This window comes from Bacillus rossius, unplaced genomic scaffold, assembly GCF_032445375.1.
Source record: "Bacillus rossius redtenbacheri isolate Brsri unplaced genomic scaffold, Brsri_v3 Brsri_v3_scf22, whole genome shotgun sequence".
NCBI classification, from domain to species: domain Eukaryota; kingdom Metazoa; phylum Arthropoda; class Insecta; order Phasmatodea; family Bacillidae; genus Bacillus; species Bacillus rossius.
In genome coordinates, this window is record NW_026962393.1 from 570,001 (window position 1) to 580,000 (window position 10,000).

The 10,000-nt window shown below is 46.2% G+C and overlaps 1 non-coding gene across 1 annotated transcript; it reads right to left on the bottom strand.

Moving 5' to 3' along the window:
* Positions 1-3,245: 3,245 nt before the first annotated feature.
* LOC134543836 (5S ribosomal RNA) lies at positions 3,246-3,364 on the bottom strand. The gene has a single exon (XR_010077285.1). It is a non-coding gene; the product is annotated as a 5S ribosomal RNA (ribosomal RNA).
* Positions 3,365-10,000: the final 6,636 nt, after the last annotated feature.

The following is a 10,000-nucleotide window of genomic DNA, read 5'->3' on the forward strand; positions in this document are numbered from 1 at the left end:
ATAATGGGCAGTTCCACTAATAGTGTAATTTTTTTATGGCAGCTGCACTGTTTAATTTGCACTGCGAGCTGTTTAAATTTACTGCTACACCAAACAGGGAACTTTTCATTTGCAGATGTTATTCAAGGAATCAAATACGTAATTTGTGCTGGAATCACTTGAAAATGGTTAAATTAACTTAGGTATACTTTAGTGTATAGTATGCTGAAAATGTGGAGATAATTTCATGAAGGCTGTTTGCTGTGGAAGCACTAGCAAATCACCTTGTTCAGTGCCACCTGGAATGGCTTTCTTCGTGCACCTCCAAGGATGATGTGATTATTATTGTGAGTAAATTTTGTTTACATTTTCATTGTGTGAATAATAAAACTTTTAACTGTACACACAACAAGCATTTCACTTGGATCTGATGCATTCTCAAGAGTGCAGTTTCTGTTTAGCTTTTAAAACTGGCTGCCCTTCAATTCACTCAAGGTGCAGATGCAAGTTGCTGATGAAGTATTCCACACACATGCTACATTGGAGAAATATTTTAATAAAAATTAAAACTCTTGCAGGATTTCGAATAAAAACTATCCTATTTATCCCTTCTATGTTTTGGTACTGCGAAATTGAGAGAGGTAAGTAAGTTGTGAGGTTATTTTTACTTGCTTGCATGTGAGGTTAGCAGAGCAAAAATATTTTTGAAATTGCAGATACATGGTCACTTTATTTCGTTGCAAACATTTATAAGCTCGTAATCTTATTTAAAGTCTCCATACTTAATGCGTTTGGAAAACCTTCTTTCTCTCAATTTTACAATGGAACAAAATTTTACTTGTATGTGTACATTAATTCCATCTCTAAATGATGTAGGTTTACGCACCGAGATCAGGTACATTGTAGAGAGAAAAACACACGAGTACCTGCTTATTTTGAAGTTTTAATGAGTATATTAAAAAAAAAAAAAAAAAAAACGATAAAAATATAATTGAAAAAGTATATTATTCACGTATTTTTGAGGATGAGGGGAGGGGGTGTTTTTGTCCGATGGTCGTTTATCTTTAAAGAAATTTCCGTTGGACCTGTGCGTTCTTGCTCTGCCAATTCTCGAAAAATGAAATATTTTAAGTCGTCTTTTATGTGCTAACTTCATTATATTTGGCTGCATTCGTATTTTTATTAGTTTTGAAACATTCATGTCACGGAAAATAATCATAAACCAGGACAAAAACGTTTTGACTAAATGTTCTAGGTTGGTTGTAAAACATTTTCTTATTTTATTTCACATCGGAAACATCTGTTAAGTTGTAAGCTTTGTAATGAATGCGACAGTCACTTGTTCGCTGAAGTGTTTGTTTAAGAAATTAGTATTGTAAATTTGTTTATGGTCTTGTTAAATGAAATTTTAAGTGAAATCATTTGGGAAAACAGAGGCTACAGGAATTTTCAACACAACTTGATGACCGACGTTGTGACTAGTGTGGGAGTGTGTGCTCGTGTAAATATCAATTTTTCTTACTCCTCGTGCCGGTCAACAGGAAAACAGCGAGTGTGTTATCTCATCGCGGGCGTGTGATTGCGTGTGGTAAATTGTGCTAGGTTAATTACCGCAAAACTCCACTGTGTGCAAATATGTAGTGTGTCGCTGTATGCAAATATTTGGTATGTCTTTTTTTTTTTTTTTTTCAGGCAATACACACTTTGAATTTTACACAATTTCGATGCTGCAACCTAAGTGTATACATGCGAATAGGATTGCTTAAATGAAAAAGTAAAGTAGGAGGTAAGTGCAAATGTTTCCAGGAGGTTATGCACACACAATCTATTTTATGAATTAATAGTTATTATCTAAGAAAATGATAGAAGATTATAAATAATGTGTGCAGAATAATACAGAATTTGCATGTTACACAAAAAAAAAATATATATATATTCCAAATATTGTTAGCAAAATGCACCTAGATTAGTGAGCTGGATTTTTTTTTTTTTTTTGTATTTTTGTTCTGTTGATCCCACGTGGAGTCAAGGCTCCGGGATATAGAACATGTATGTGCAGACAATTAATATTTACATGATGCAAGTTACCAAGAAAAAAAATTTCAAAAAAAAAAAATACATAACATGTTACACAATTTAACTTTATGCAAAACATGAAGCAGCTGTTATCACAAGTCCATTCAACAAATTAACAGTTCAATTTCTCTATTATCAATCAAATTAAAGAATAGCTTCAGAGGGTAGGTAGGATATTCTAGAAGAATTTTTTTTACTGTTTTTTTTTTTAATACTGGTAAATTGTTTTAGTTATTTTCTGTGATATTAAGTTGTAAAGTTTTACTCCCAAGTAATTTAGTCCATTTTCAAATCGCCTAGTGTTATGTTCAACTATCCTCAATTTACTAGCATTTCTGGTGTTATACCTATGTGCGAATATCTAAAAAAAAAAAAAAAAAAAAAAATAATAATTTTTTTTTTCTTCTTTTTCTTAAGAATGAATAAAAAGTTTCTAGAACGTATTCATTTATGGCAGTCAGGACTTTAAGTTTTTTGAATTTTGGTCTGCAGTTAGATGATTTTTTATCTTTTGTTATTATTCTAATAGCTCCTTTTTTTTTTTTTTCCCCCAATGTTATATGGCAGAAAGAGTAGAGCTATGGCTACTGTGACATCATGCATTGATGGGAAGGTTATTGTTGGATAACAAAAATTTAGATGATATAATTTTTATTTTTTTCCATACACAACACATTGCAGGTACAATTTTACAGGTTACAGCTGTACCACCTCTAGTATTGCTGCCGACCATCCAACAAATGAGCACACTAAACAGGCATTGATGACATTGTTATCAACGTCTTTTTGAATCTCTCATTATTATACATAACTGCCCACTGAAACAGAGAAACTTCAAAATAGGTGTGTGTGTGTGTGTTTATATATATATATATATATATATATATACATATATACATACATACATACATACATACATACATATACACTTATATATTTATTTTTTCACTTTGAATTTTGTATGAGGTATACACATGCAAAGATTCACAGCTACTGGGTGGGTGAGTGAGTGAGTGAGTGAGTGAGTGATTGATTGATTGATTGATTGATTGATTGATTGATTGATTGAGAGAGAGTGAGTGTGTGTGTTAGGGGGGGGGGGGGGAAATGTGGTGATTGTGGGGGAAAAAAAAATTTAAAATTGAAATTTTTAAAAAAAAAATTTTTTTCTGTAGGGTGCAAAATAGTAGTGCCAACGGCACGTGGTGTTCCCAAGCGGTCACCCATCTAAGTACTAACCACGCTCGACGATGCTTAACTTCGGTGATCGGACGAGAACCGGTGTGTTCATCGTGATATGGCCGTTGGCAATGATATAGATGTTTTTTTTTTGCAGTTTGTATTTGCCACTCGAAATAGCTATACCAGGTGTGATTGTTACAAACAACAGGAGAAATCGTGTAATGAACACTCTTTTACTTCCCCCCCCCCCCCTCCCCACACACAACACCCACCACCCTCACCATCCCAACCACCAAAGCCCTCTTCAAAATACACTCTCACACACACACACAAACCCACACTCTATAACTGATGAACATTACCATAACTTCTTAAAGCCATTAGATAATATTTAACTCAAGAAAGGTATTGTGATATGTTTAAAGAAAGAAAGGTGAAACCTTTAACTTTACCAGCAGGTATTAGTATCACTGAGGTATCTTCTAGGTTGTAGCAGCAATAGTAGTAATAATAATAAAATTAAATAAGGTAATAAAAAAGAAAAGTTATACATGTGATCAAATCATGAATGTATAAAACTGGAATGAATTTAAATTTTTTTTATTTTTCTTCATAGGCTGTTTTGAAATTGATGAGTAAGTGCCTCTTCTTTTAAATTTTTTAATGCTGAACACTGTTACATAAGAGATGAATGTTTAGAAAATTTAAAAAAAAAAAAGCTAGCCCAGCCCCCTCCCCCCCTCACACAAAATCCAAACAAAAAAAAAACACCCTCCTTCAAAACATCACATAATCATCCAGCCAGCAGTGCAGACGAGAAATTTGCACTCGGGGCCGCCATTTTGACGATAAATTCTTGCATGGCACACCAAAGGTAGGAAAGAATTTAAAAAAATAAAAATAATGGGCGAGCACCCTCGCGTCTGCCTGTAGAAAATGAAGTTAAAAGTAACATAACCTAAAGACAGGCACACACTAGGGTGCTCCCAGGCGGTTGAGAAATTTTTTCCCGCCAAAAGACTTATATATATTATTTATTTTACTGTTTTTGGCAGGGGGCTATGTCGGTCTGTGTGCAAAGTAGTTCCTACTCCCGCCGCCAGGAGCGCGCGCGGTGGGTAGCGATGTTGTTTTTTCTGCTTTCATTTGTTTATTATTTAGAGGGTTAATGCTATGTAAATGTACGCAAGTTTGGTTATGTGTCGGTAGTTGTGCGAGATTTAATTTCCGAAACGAAATTTGACTTTCATCGGCCTGCATTTCTCACTTATTCGGAAAATACATGTGTGTTTATGTATGTATAATAATCGAGTGATTTTGTAATAATTTGGAAGTTTTGTTTGCGTGTGCGATGTGGGGAAGAAAAGGTGTGCACACGAGTCCTAGGGCTATATTTTTTTTTATTGCGAAATATTTACTTCATGTGGTGAAAAATTTTAAATTATTTGTGATGCAAGTGAAATTTTTTTTTTTTTTTCAGTTGGGTGATGTGTTTGTCCTCGTTTGTGTGCAAGGAAGCAAACATGCTGAAGGTAAGGGGCCATAAATGACACTTTAAAATATTAGTTTACCATTAATTTTGGTTAAATATTAAATTGCCATATAAGTAAAATCATGTCAACTGTTGTATTCCACCCAGTATAAGCTGTTAGTAATGGGTACTTAATATAAATAGAATAAATGTAAGCATTTTCGTCTGCATGAAAATTCACTTTTTTTTTGGATCCATTTGTACTGTGGGTAGTTAAATAGTACATTATGTTGTTTTTACTTCGAAGTACAAAACATCTTGTGCATGATTGCAAATTCAAACGCAGTTAAGCATAATATGAATTCGAATTATGTGTGTGTGTGTGTGTATATATATATTTTTTTTTCAGTTTTTTTTTTTTTTTTTTTTTTTTTTTTTTTTTTTTTACTGTGTCCAGTTTTAGCACAAATGGAATTATTTTCAAAGTGAATCGATGCAACTGGTCTTTGCCATTAATATTGATATATGATCTAACTAAATTAAATAGAAAGGATTTTTTTATTTATTTTTTTATATATATAAATATATTTGTAGCAATGTACTAATGACCACAGAAGTAAGCAAAAAAAAAAAATATATATATATATATCTCAGCCAGTAAACCATGCGTCTTAAAGACTTTTTTTAATGAAAATATTTCTGCCTTGGTTAAGCTTACATTTACTATCATAGGGATTGAGGGAATTGTAGAACAGCAGCAGAAGCATTTCCTTTCATGATCATGTTCTTGGTCCTGAAAAGGACCGTTTATGTAAGCATGTGCACACCAGACCTGCTCACTTGGAGCTGGTGTATTTGGTGACAGCCTTGGTGCCCTCGCTGACAGCGTGCTTGGCCAGCTCCCCGGGCAGCAGCAGTCTCACGGCCGTCTGTATCTCGCGGCTGGTGATGGTGGAGCGCTTGTTGTAGTGGGCGAGGCGGCTGGCCTCTGCCGCGATGCGCTCGAAAATGTCGTTCACGAAACTGTTCATGATGCTCATGGCCTTAGATGATATGCCAGTGTCCGGATGAACTTGCTTCAACACTTTGTAGATGTAGATTGCGTAGCTTTCCTTCCTCTTGCGCTTCTTTTTCTTGTCGCCCTTCGAGATGTTTTTCTGGGCCTTGCCCGCCTTTTTGGCTACCTTACCGCTCGTCTTGGGGGGCATCGTAGGTCTGAGCTGTGCCGCTGTCGCTAGATGAGTGAGACGGGAACTGAATTTTTTTCGTGAAAAGTTTTCTTGGCTTCTTGTTGCGCGACCAATCGGAGCGCTCCGCGGCTCGTGATTGGTCGCGCTCCGCGGAGGGACGTGTAACAAAAGTAATTTCCAGCGGCCGGGGCGCCACTTTCTCGTAGGTTGCGGACCAGTGTACAGCTTCTTCCTGGTAGCTTGTGTTTTGGTTCGATTTCTTGTGTTCAGTGGTGATTTGTGCATCGAAGTGCTATATTTCGACATCTACGTACCTTCAGGCATCAGCACAGGTGTTTGTGCGTCGGGTCTCTGCCTAGTTACATTTTAAACTGTGTTTCTTACTTCGTGTTACTATGTAAACATTCTGCTTCGTCGGTGATGGATCGATTGTGAGTGTGGGAGTATCGATTCTGTCGCTTTGTGCTTACCTGCAACCAAGATGGCCGACAAAGACACTTTATCATTTCCATTGGGGCAACCTCCACTTTCGCCTCTTCCACCTCGCTCCCAGGGTGCGAATAAATTTTGGGCGACTCCTGGTCGGCATTCTGCTCATGCGGTTTCGTCCTCTTCCGATTCTGATGACGCTTCGCCTCCTGGTAGCCCTGTTGAGAGGAAGCCTGCCAAAATATCGAAGGATGCGGCAAAGGCTATTGTATCTCGCCACTGGTTTGCCTCTCAGCGCCCGAACGACGATGGTGGTAGCACGCCTTCTTCACGCGCCATTGCCCGGGCCGATCTACACAAGTCCCGGCGCACCCAGCTGGACTCCACTTTGGCGCTGAAGCGCCATGCTGGCTCTTCAGTTGATGCCACAATTGACGCCGTGGCCCGGGGCTGCGCTCCTGCTGCTTCCACTTCGCGGGTGCCATCCTGGCCGGACGATTTGCACCGCATCGACTCTGACGGCCCTGGTGTGAGCCCGCGGCGTCGGGGCTCGCTCCCCGATGTCCATTTGCTCCACCAGGTTGAGGAGACCTGGCGCAGCCTCGCCGCCGGTGCGCCCCTGCCTGGCTCTACTGCCGGTGGGCCCATCTCCAGTTGCCCGGGGCCGTCCACTGATGGCGTCGGTGCTGCCATGGCGTCGGCGCAGGCGGCTTCGGGCTCCCTGTCCCGGGGACCGCGCCGGTCTGCTGTGGCGGACCCTGGCGTGCCTGGCCTGGCCGTCGGTGTCCCTCGTGGCTGTCCCGGGGCTGCCTCTGACACTGCGTCTGTGCCGGGTGTCCTGGCGGCGGCCGACCGTGTTGTCCCGCCGGCCCAGCCTGGTCTTCCTTCGACGCCTGCGCCTGCTGTGGCCCCTCGCCCGCCCGGGCTGTCACCGGATAGTGGTACTGCGCCACGGCGCATTCCGCCAATTGTTGTCAATACCAAACTGAATGTTGACGCCATTCGCGGGAACCGGTCGCTGCGGCAGAAGCTGCAGGGGAACTTCACCGTGGACTATCTTCGGGGCTATCCACGCTATCACCCCACAAGCCTGCACGACCGGGAGGCCCTGCTGACGTATTTCCGGGACCATGGCATCCCTTGCCACACGTTTCCATTGGGTCGGAAGACTTCACCCCGGATTGTCCTGGCGGGTCTCCCCTCCGAGACTTCCCAGGACTCGGTCCTGGAGGAACTGCGTGCCGTTGGGGTGCACCCCGAGTCGCTCCGGCCCCTCACTTCGGAGCGCGAGCTCCACCGGGGCTTCATCAGATTTCTCGTGGTCCTCGCAGATGCCGCGCAGGTCGCCAAGGCCCGAGCAGTCCGGCACCTAGCTGGCCTCACCGTCCAATGGGAGGAGTTCCGGGGCACGGCGCGGCCTCTTCAATGCCACCAATGCCAGAGGTGGGGACACCACGCGGCGGACTGTGGAAATCCCTTCCGCTGTCTCCGCTGCACCCAGCACCACGTCCGCGGGTCCTGCCCGAAGTTACCCGACGAGCCTCCGCAGTGCGTGAACTGCTCGGGGCCACATCCGGCGAATGCTCGTACCTGCCCCACTTACGTGCAGTTCATCGAGGGGCAGCTGCGTCGCCAGGGACCAAAGCCTCGTCCGCCGGGCCAGGACGCCTCTGCGGCGCCTCCTCGGCAGCCCCGTGCTCCGCTTCAGTTCCAGCGCCGGCCGCACGAGGACATGTTCCCGCCGCTCCCTTCGTTCTCTCTTCCGTCATGCCCCTCTGCCGTTTCCTACGCTGGGCTAGTGGCTGGCCAACCTGCGGCGCGTTCCCCGTGCCCACCTTTGGCCCCGGTCCCCCCTGCGCCCCAGCTACCCTCTCTCTTTTGTTCCGTGCCTGGTCCACCTCCAGTTGACTCTTCTTCTGTCTTGTTGCGCGCCACTCCTCCTGCTCCCACCACTGCTGCAGGTGTTTCGCCTTCCCTCGCTCCTCCCGGCCTGGTGCAGCCGGCGTGTCCCCCGGTGTCGCGAGCGCCTTTGGACTCGAGGGCTGAGGAGGGCTCGCGGGCTGTGCAGCTGCCCGCTGCTTCCTCCCTCGCTGCAGCTCCTGCTCCGGCTCCTGCCCCCCTGCCAGTCCCTTCGGACTGCCCCCCCGCGTCTGTCCCCCCTTCTGATTCCTCTCTGCCGCCTTCCGTGCGCCCTCCGCACGTGTTCCCGGCTTCCGCTCCCTTTCCTGTGTTTTTTGAGACTTTCAATTGGCTCGCCCGGCTGAATCTCCTCCCGTGGCTGCCGTTCTTTGCCGATGCCATCTTCCGCATCTCTCAGGCTCCTACCCCTCTTCTCCAGGCCGACATTTATTTCCAGTCCATTTTCCACTTCCTCCGGACTGTGCTCCCAGCAGCTTAAGTTTGTCCTCTGGAATGCCCGGGGCATTCGAGCGAAGCTGGGGGACTTCCGGCACTTCCTGTCCACTGAACGGCCTGCCCTTGTCCTTCTCTCTGAGACATGGCTCAAACCCGATCTCCCCTTCTCCGTGCCTGGGTACGTCATCTATCGCTGGGACCGGGACACTCGTGGGGGTGGTGTTGCTCTCCTCATCCTGTCTACCCTCCCGCACCATCAGCGCGCGCTGCCCCCCCTCCGCAATGCCGAGGCGGTGGCGGTGCGTCTCCATCTGGCTCCTCATCCTCTCACTGTGTGCTCCGTCTATCTCCCTGAACATGGTCCCTTCCCGGCAGACGACTTGCGTGCTCTCTTCCATCTGGACGCGCGCGTGGTCGTGGGCGGGGATTTCAATTGCCGGCATCGCGCTTGGGGCTGTGTGTCCACGAGCAATCGGGGCACTCAGCTTCAGCGCCTCGTTCAGGGTTCCCCCCGTCTCGCCATTCACGCTCCCCCCTCATTCACTTTCATTCCATGTCACGTCCGGCAGCGGCCGAGTGTCCTCGACCTCCTCCTTTCTGTTGGACAGGTGGCTGTGTCGGGGCTCGAGGCCCGGGCCGAGCTCACGTCAGATCACACCCCTGTCGTTGGTTTCGTTCGTACCGATTCTCTCCCCCTCCATGGACCCCGCCCGTGGTTCGACTTCAGTCGTGCAGATTGGGGTGCCTACCGGTCTCATCTCGATAGGCACCTCGATCTGCACTTCCATGTCGCTTCCCCGCAGCAGCTCGATGAGCGCGTGCACGTTTTCAGTGATGCTGTGCTCGCGGCTGCTGGCGCCACCATTCCTCTCCGCTCCACTGTCATTCGTGGCACTCCCTTTCCTCCCTACCTTCGACACTTCATCGCGGCCCGCGACGCCGCGCGGCGGCGGTGGCAGTCGTCCCGCGCCGTTGCTCGTTGGCTCGACTATGTGCACCTGCGGGCGCGGTGCCGGGCGCTCACTGAGGAGTGGCTCGCGGCGGAGCGGGTCCGTAAAGTGTCTTCCCTCTCCTTCCAGTCGGGGTCCATATTCCGGTACGCGCGGAACCTTCGTGCCACGCCGTCCATCATCCCGCCCCTGGGTGGGGGGCCGCAGGGCCTTTGCGAGTCCCCTGCCCAGAAGGCGGAGCTGCTGGCGGATTCATTTCACTCGTCATTCACCCCTCGTATTCCCCCTGGGGTGGTTTCCCTCCTTCCCACTCATTACACCCCGCCTCCTCCGCCCGCACCCGGTGACATCCGTCTGTCTACCCCGGG